Raw genomic sequence first — 8,257 nt, forward strand, 5'->3', positions numbered from 1 at the left:
CACCTATACTAAATACTAAATTTGCTGTAAATGCACCTATGAGGAAGTGCCAGCTCTTCCGTGTTGACAGGCTATTGAGAATAAGACACAACTGGTGATTGACAGGCATTTGAGAGTGAGTGTAACACCTTTGGTGATGAGAGCTGTGATGTGGTGACAATGCAGTAATGTGAGCTCTTAGAAAACACAAGGCCCAGGGTACAGTTGGACCAGAGGGTTGCTCCAAGGATACAATTAATTCTGGCTACTGAAAACTGTACCAGCTTCCTTCCTACCTGGTTTCCATTTCCCACGTGTTCGTGAAAAGCTTAAGGGAAGGAAAAGGAAACTGACTCTCCGCTGTGGGATTTAACAAACTGAAACTCAAGCTCAGTGTGGAAACAAGTGACACATTTAGGAAACTGAGACTTCCAAATGTGCAAACTTGATATTTCCCTCCACTCATGTAGGTCTCCTTTAATTTCTCTCCATGATATTTTATAGTTTTCTATGTCAAAGGTTTGAAATCTTCTGTTAGATCTACTTTTAAACACGACTGTGCCATTATGAATGTTATCTTTTTTAAGTTTAAGTTTCTAATAGTTTGTGCTGGTAAATAAAAATAAATAATTTATTCATGAATGTAATACATATTATAAATTGCTTTGCATCTCCATTTATTTGTATGCTGCTATGGACTGATATGATATTTAGAGGTAAGGTCTTCGGGAGGAGATTATGTCAGAAGATGGATTTCTTACTCAGAGACCATTGTTCATAGAAGAGATGGAAAAACTGAACAAAAGCCTCATGGATACCCAATGAAAGGATGGCTGTTTACTAGTACAAAGCAGACAATCCACAAGAACCTACCTGAACTTGACCTTGAACTTCTAACTGCCACCACCATAAGAAACAAACGAATGCTCTTTAAGCCTCCTGGTTTATGACAATCCGGTATAGAAGTTCAAACTAAGACATGTGCTGTTGAGCTCTCTCACTAAGCTTACTTATTGATTATGCTGTTTTCTCTCCAGATTCTTCTAAATCGCCTGTGTATATAATCAGACCAAACATTAGCAACCTATCTATAGCCTTTTCCTATGATGATACCTCTTATCGGTTATTCTACTCTATTATGCAAGTCCATCAAGTATAATATTGAAAAAAACAGAGACAGAAAAACTCTTGTCATTTTCTGATTTTTGAAGAGAAAGCTTTTGCACTTCATTCCTAAATGTGGTGCTTGCTGTAAGCTTTTTATAGATCTTTTCGAAGGTTTTTTTTTCTATTTCAAGTTTTTCTAAAATTAAAAATGCATGTTGAATTCTAGTGAAAATGTATCTATGCAGATAATTTTGTTTTTTCTCTTACTCTATTAACAACTTGAATTACATTGCTTAATTTTCAAATTTTAAATCAACTTCCTGTTCCTAGAAAACACCCCGCTTGCCAAAATCGATTTTTTTTTTGAAACACTGGATTTCATATTATTGTGTTTAGGAGTTCTATAAGTATATTTATGACTAAAATTCACCTATTTTTATTTCACCTCACCAAGTTTTGTTATCAAAATTAAACTCGATTGGGGGAAAATGATTAGACTTGGAATATTTCCTCTTGTTCTTAAAGATGACATGTGAAACTTTAAACTCAAGGTCTGGTGAATGATAAGTGGTCTGTTTCTCAGCTAGAACCCAGACCCAATATTTATCCTTTAAATGCTAGGCAAAAACCCACTGGTAATCAACCCGAGCCTGAGGTTTTGTTTGGTTGAAACTCAAGTGCTTTTTAAACATAGAGCGTTAAGGTTTTCTATGTCTGCTTTAGACATTTTGATAACTTATATTTTCCCCAAACTTCAGGCATTTCATAAAATTGTCGACTTGAATAACCTGGATGATGAAATTGCTGTGATACACTTATTGACTATAGATTTTCTGAGGTTTCCTTTGACACTCCTGTTGTTGCTTTTTATGCATGCTCATTTTTTTCTATGTCTATTTCAACAGATATTAATTATGTTAAAATTTCCTTTTTCAATTAATTATTAATGAATTATTAATTGGCTTATTTCAATTTAATATATTGCATCTTTGTTATTTCCTTTTCCCATATTCACTTAGGTTTAATTTTTTATTATTTTGAATGCTTGGCTGAAATTTTAATTTATAGGGCCTGGAAGTGTGCCCTAGTAGTGGACTGCTTGCCTAGCATGCACGAAGCCCCAGGTTTGATTCCTCAGTACCACACAAACAGAGAAAGCCAGAAGTGGTGCTGTGGCTCAAGTGACAGAGTGCTGGTCTTAAGCAAAATATGTCCAAAGACTGCACCCAGGCCCTGAGTTCAAGCCCTAGAATTGGTAATTTTTTTTCATTTGTAGATTATTGAAACACAACTTCTGTAGATATTTAACACTACTGAGGAGTTTAGTTATATTTCATAAATTTTGATATACATATGAATTTTGTTATCTATTTTCTAGTTTTATAATACTTTTTCTTAGTACATGTGTTTATTGTGTGTGTGTGTGTGTGTGTGTGCCAATATTGGATGTTGAACTCAGAACCTGTTTACTGTGCCTTAATTTTATCACACAAGGCTGGCACTCTGCCATTTGAGCCAAAGCTCCCCCTTCAGATTTTGGTAAACTGGTATTAAGAGCATCACGGACTTTCCTGCCAAAGCTGACTTCAAACCTTGATCCTCAGATGTCAGCCCCCTGAGTAGCTAGATTTATAGATATGAACTACCAGTACCCAACTCAGAACTATACTTTCTCCTAAGCGCCTATATATGTGGGGCATGATATATTTTTATTGTTTGGCTTTCTAACTTTAAGGTATATATGAGTGAGAGTGCATGTGTGTACACATGTGTGGGTATCTGTAAAATTTCCACCTTGAAATCCCCAAGACTTGCTTTCGAAGGCCATATTAGTGTTATTTTTGCTGTTTCTCTCTCTTTTTAAAATTTTATTGTATGGGTTATGTACAGAGGGGTTACAGTTACATAAGTAAGGCCATAAGTCGATTTCTGTTTAAACAGTGTTACCATATCCCTCATTTTCTCCTATTCCCCTGTCCCTGGCTCCCCCGGCTCCCCCACAAGTTGTAAAGTTCATTTCTAATATCGGGTCTAGTGAGTATCACTGTGGCATTGCTTCACTCTGTTTCCCACCATTTCTGTGATTCCACTTCCCTTCCCTTCCCCAATCAGATAAACTTGTATACAAGACAAGAGATACAGAAATCAAAACAACAAGGAATAAACCCAAAGGAAGGAAGGAAGGAAGGAAGGAAGGAAGGAAGGAAGGAAGGAAGGAAGGAAGGAAGGAAGGAAGGCTGGTAGGCAGGTGGGAGGAAGAGAGGGAGAGAAAGAGAGAGGGAGGGAGGGAGAAGGAGAGATGGAAAGAAGGAAGGAAGGAAGGAAGGAAGGAAGGAAGGAAGGAAGGAAGGGAGGGAGGGAGGGAGGGAGGGAGGGAGGGAGGGAGGGAGGGAGGAAGGAAGGAAGGAAGGAAGGAAGGGGTCAATAAAGGAAAGAAAACTGTAAACAATACACACACACACACACACACACACACACACACACACAAGCCCTTTTCTTTCCATTTCTTGGAGTTCATTTCCACAAGCATCATTTTAGGTACTCATATGTACATATCTATTTAGCCCTTGTGATCCTCTGCTAAGAATATCCTACACATATTCGAGTTATTACAAATGAGGGAAACTATTCAGCCAATGTTTCTTTGGATCTGGTTTGCTTCTCTTTATATAGTTTTTTCTAAATCTTTCATTTCGGAAGGCCATATTATTGTTCAAATGTGTCCTTCCCTTTGCAACTGATCCTCTGTGTCGTAGAATTATACTTCCTGGACCACTGGTGTCAATCTCATCCATGTAACTTATTTGGTCTAACCAAAGCCACATGAAAATGACATGAAATACATCTGAGGTCTCTTTGTTAATGTCTCCAATTAAGTGAGCCTGACTCATGGAATGATGTAGACTTGGAGAAGAGTCAAAGGCCATCTCGATGACTACAGCATAAACTACGGTGTTAGGCAGAGGGCAGGAAAATTAGTCATGATCTCCATCTCTCAGAATGCATACCCTCAGATAATCCCTTGAGAATCTGGAGACTTATTCCCTGCAATCAGAATACAGTAGAGGTTATGGGCTCTCACTCCTAAAAAACAAGCTCTCAAAAAAAGACTATGACTTTCATTTTGGCTACCTTCTCCCACTGTCTGGTGGGCTCGCTGTCTGGTGCTCACATCTTTTCTTTCTCACTGTCCAAATATAGCATGAGAAGGCCAGACTGCTAGTGTAAAGACACACATGGTCTGAGATAATCAGCTGATGAAGAGAATCATATGATTTGAGCTCAGAACTTTAATGGTTATAAGTTATGATCATTTTGGTTCTCTTACTCTGGGTCATGTGTGAATCAGCCTGTCATGCAGAAGAGCATGGCAGAGCATACATGCCAGGAATCAAACAGTGGGTGAGAAAGGAGCTAGGATCCCACAATCCTCTTTGTTTGCAGATGCAGTACCACAAGGACATCTCAATAGCTTTACTTCTTACAGGTCCAACTTCTCCCAAGAGCACCAGCCTTCGAGTGAAGCCTTTAACACAAATTCCAGTGCTAGCAGTAGGAAACTGAGGCATGAAAACATACATGAGCTTGATGGTAGAGCCTCTGAGCCTAGCATGTGAGCTATACAGTGGGTTCTTCAGCCAGGTGAACCTTCACATGCCTGCAGCTCCAAAAAGTATCCTCACCTTCTCAGCCATTCCATTTCAATCCCTCCCTAGCTCCTGTTTCACTTGGTGGGGGTGGAGGGGAGGCTAAAGCACAGTGCTCAGGCCCTAAGTTAAAACCCCAAGATGGTAAGAAAACTAAATAGATCAACATTGCTAGAAACCAAAGGAAAGTTAGAAAGAGGTAGAAAGGTTTGCTTTGGTGTTGTGGAAAATAGAGCAGAAATGGAGTGCACTAATGCAGATAGATGTTGAGGTGCTATGTAGTTTCTTCAATATTTTGTGTAATTAATGGTAAGGGGAGAAAGGACTTATGGGAAGCATTTTGTTCCAAAGTCATTGGGAATTTCTGAATTTAAAAATGACAAAGTTAAGAAGTAGATTCAGGATGAAGATCAAGTGAAGGTCACAGTCAATGAAACACGCTCTCGAGAGGAAGCTCAGAGCAGGATTGTACAACTCTTCTTCTAACACACGGGAAGACAAACACTGATATGGAGGGGCTGCTTCACAAAGTTTCTCAGATCCCCTAGAGAGTGTGAGAGCTTATCTGAGAGGGATTTGGAAGTATGGCTTTTGTTTAATCGGCTGACCCACAAGACAATTTTAAGGTAGCTTGCAAAGTGTTTGAGAGAATTATGTAAGAAGAACTATCAGTGTGAATGGAAAGAAGTCAGAAACAGTACAAGATGAAAAGATGCGTTAGGATCCCAAAATTTAACTGGCAGGAAGCAGGCTGAGAAGACTCCTCAGCTGTACAGAAGTGCTACTAATCTTCAAATGTTTTTCTGTCCCAGTTCTTGCTATCCTTTCATATAGCTAAGACATATATTAACACTTAAGTTTGCAAGGTCTACCTGTAACACCCATCATTAATTTCCCCAACCTATAGACTCTCTATGCTTCAATGTGTATATCTCCTGTAAGTTGTTCTCGTTCCAGTCTTACTTCTCTTTTAGCTAAATCTAATATGTTCTTAACACTCCCCACTAAGGCTTAAATTTCAGTTATTACTTTATTTACTACTAATTAATTTATTATTTATTACTTGATATTTTGGGTTATAGAAGTATTTATTACTCTAACTTTGATCTCAATTTAATAAATTTAGAAAAAATTGCAGAAAAATGATCAGATTCTTAATAGAGATTCTTAACTTTGAATATTATATGTATTATTCATTTTGATACCTTACACCTGTGTTATAATTAAGTCTCCCAGTCCCTTAATGATTCTAACATCTAGAAAACGTGGATAGTCTATTTCGATTTTATGGTACTTTATGTTCAGAATGTACTATATCTGCAAGTCTCAAGCAGATTAACAATATTAATGTTCTCTAAATGTTGTGTTTTAAGTTGTCCAGGTCTTTATAGATGTGTTCTGTTTATTTTTGCCAGGTTCTTGAAGATTCTCTAACTCTGGAATCATTGCAAATTCCAGTGATTGAGGTGCCATTTCTACAAAGGCATTTCCCTTCATTTGTAGCCCCAAAGAGTCCCATCCCAAATCTAAAGCGACTTATAGGACACTGCCTGATTTACTGATCCTCAATTCCCACTCAGGTTGATATGTCTAGAAGAACTTGTCAAAAGCAATGCAGTTGGCTAAGAGCTAATGGCCCACTGCTGTGATCCTGCCTAGTTGGGAGGCTGAGATCTGTGGACCTTGGTTCAAAACCAGCCCTGAAAGAAAAGTAAGAGACTCTTCTTTTTTTTTCTTTTCTTCTCTTTCTTTCTTTCTTTCTTTCTTTTTGCCTTTCAAATGAGTTGGTTTAATTTCAAGATGATAGAGAATACAAGAGTAGAACAAAGAGCAGAATCTGGCAGGAATCTATGCTGGGTTTACTTTAAATTTACAGCTGAGGGTAGGGATGGCTGACATAAGGGCTGACAAATTAGAAGACTGAGCCACTGAGCCACTGTAGGACTTTTTTTTTTTTTTTTAAGGTTGTTCTTGAGTCCTACACAAATCTTCATTCGACCTATAGGTGGCAGAGATGGTACAACAGGAAATTCAGCTGTTTAATGGAAGGAAATCTGGTCACCATCATTTCAAGGTCCAGGAACAGCTTACTTTTTCCCAGATTTCTTAATTCCACCTGTGGCCAGGGGCCCCTTTGGGTGAGGCTTTAGTTTTCAGTTCCTTGAGTGTCATCTGCTCCTCTTTCTATTTCTGCTTGAAGGCCTGCTTCTTGGACTGCTTCAGGGGCTTCTTGCCACCTTCACGGCCAGACATGATGCCAGACAGGCCTTCACTTGGACCCTGATCCCAAATCCCAAGAGACTCTTATCTCCAGTTAATCACCACAAATCTACAAATGGAGCTGTGGCTCAAGTAGTATAACCTTGAGTAAAAAAAGTGCAAGGACAGTGCCCAAGTCCTGAGTTCAAGCCTCAGGACTGCACACATACACCAAAGAAGCAATGCATTTGAAGCAAGGACCCTTTCCCTGTTCAGTCCTCCTTAGGGACTGTTCATCCTTTGGAGGAAAGATGATCAAACGTCAACATGCTAATCAGCTCTCAATCACTGAAACCGAACACCTGAGGCTTTCCTTTTAAGGAAGATTTGTTTAAGAGACAGTCCATGGATGCTCGGCCTTGTTACTTTTGGGCCTGTGGTGAGGCAGAATGTCATTGCTGGGAGTATGAGATAGACCAGAGCTGCTCAGCTGATGGCAGCAGGAAGGCAGAGACAGAGACATAGGGGAAGGGACCCAGGTGGCAATATCCCCTTTAAGGGCATGTGCCGGATGACTTAACTTCATTCTTCTAGGCCCTCTCTTCCAGTCACCGCAGGCTGTTGAAGACACCTTTAATGCATGCCCTTTGGGTGTAATGTCAACTTTTGCCCATCTCTGTTCCCTTTAATCTCAAGTCACAGTAGGGACAATTATCTGATTATCACTAAAACATTAATAGAAGGTTTATTCCTGTCATATAAAAGCTACAGGTCAGAAAACAGTATTTGTGAAGGAGCATTCTAGTCTATTCTTTTTAGTCCTCCATGCTTGCTAGGGAGGCACGCTTACCACAGAGCTATAACTTCAGTCCTTTCTTTTTTTCCTCCTGGTTATTTTAAGATAGTGTCTTAATTTTTTGCCTGGGCCATTCCTGGACCATGCCTTGAAGTTACCTGATTCCCTTCTCATTTTCATTTATACACATTATCTTCTATGACCATACTGGTCCCGCTCTCTTCTCTGCTTTCAAACCCCCACCTCCTGTTCCTTTCATTTTCTCCCTTTCCTGGCAACACATTTCAGCTTCCTAGCATTTATTTCCTAAACAATAAGTTAGGAAAGACTTACACTACTTCAAACATTCCCTTTGCACTATTTCTTTGGACATTATGTTTAAGTCTCTACTAGTTTTCAGCTATGTTTGTAATTTAGGCGGAGCTTCTACTTATAAGAGAAAACAGTGATATTTCTAACATCTTTCTTGGGCCATTCTAAATTAGCAGTACAGGCATATAAGCATACATGTCTCTTTTGTCATGTACCA

At 39.1% G+C, this 8,257-nt stretch overlaps 1 pseudogene; it reads right to left on the reverse strand.

Annotated features, from left to right (window-relative positions):
- Positions 1-6,820: 6,820 nt before the first annotated feature.
- LOC150060194 (translation machinery-associated protein 7 pseudogene) lies at positions 6,821-6,986 on the reverse strand (annotated as a pseudogene).
- Positions 6,987-8,257: the final 1,271 nt, after the last annotated feature.

Source organism: Megascapheus bottae, chromosome 7 (genome assembly GCF_031878675.1).
Source record: "Megascapheus bottae isolate mThoBot1 chromosome 7, mThoBot2.hap1, whole genome shotgun sequence".
Lineage (NCBI taxonomy): Eukaryota > Metazoa > Chordata > Mammalia > Rodentia > Geomyidae > Megascapheus > Megascapheus bottae.